This window comes from Mus caroli, chromosome 8, assembly GCF_900094665.2.
Source record: "Mus caroli chromosome 8, CAROLI_EIJ_v1.1, whole genome shotgun sequence".
NCBI lineage: Eukaryota > Metazoa > Chordata > Mammalia > Rodentia > Muridae > Mus > Mus caroli.
The window spans coordinates 104,855,934-104,857,183 of NC_034577.1; positions in this window are offsets into that span (position 1 = coordinate 104,855,934).

Here is a 1,250-nt window from a genome sequence, read left to right on the forward strand (position 1 = left end):
GTGTGTGTGTGTGTGTGTGTGTGTGTGTGTGTGTGTGTGTGTAAGGGTAAATGTAGATATGTATGTAGGTGTCCACAGAAGCCTGGAGGAGGCATCAGATACCTTGGGAGAAGTAGTTACATACATGTGTGAGCCTTCAGATGTGAGTTTTGACATCTGAACTTTGACATCTGAACTTTGACATCTGAACTTTGGTCCTCTGACAGACCAGTGAGGTCTCTTAGCTGCCGAGGCAGCTCCACAGCTCTCATTTGTTTTTTAATCTTTGTTCTTTATCTACCTCTAGACCAAGGAAGTCCTCCATTAAGACCTCATTATTTTTTTAAATCTGTAGACATGTAGAAGAGTGTCACCTTGGGGTTTTGAGGAAAACCCCACTAGACAATACGCTGCCTTTAGTACCAGCCTGACTGCTTTTTGGCAAGTTGAGGAGAGACACAGCTTTGGGGAGTCTGACGACAAGAGAGAGGAAGGGATCTGGTTTTGTGGTTACCATCTGAAGAGTTGAGTCCCGCTTCCACCGCCGCTGAGTTCTAAGAGAAAGGACCAGTCTGGAAAGATCTGAATCATTTCTTTTCTCCTGGAAACGCTAATGTATATTACAATTATGGCAGTCAAGCCTCTGCTATGTCTTGCCTCAGGGTCCTTTTATAGTTGGGTCACACCAGCCTTTTCCATTTCACCATTGGCTCTCTCTTTCCTTCCGTATCAGGAACCTGCCTTCCCATGAATTGTTCCTCGGAACAAGCTGATCTTCTGAGAGTCTTTTCAACTGTGATGTCGTTCTTACTACTCCATCTAGTGTTTCCTTAGTTAACTCTAGCATCGGGTTGGAGAAAAAGATGTGGTTGCTGACAGCAGCTGCCTCATTAGTACAAACAAGACCAACCAGCCGATGGAAGGTTACCCAGAGCCCTGTGGGGAAGACACACACGATTCCGGGTGTGCGCTATGATGACCTTAGCATGAAATCTAAAGCTGTGCTTTCTTGATTCATTCCTGAGCCCAGTGCTGTTCCCACCCCCGATCCCCTGGGCAGCCTGTTCATTAGAATCCTATCCTATTTTTCTCACCCAAATGGAAATAAAAACTTGGAACCAGAAGCTTTTCATTGCCTCCGAGTAGCTGAGCCAAGCGAGAGCAGTGGCCTGGAAACCCGAGAGTCTGGCCTCACATTCTGCCTGTGCTGTGAACTTGACCTTGATTTGCTGAGAATCACCTGTCCAACCAAACCCTGCACATTCCTATCT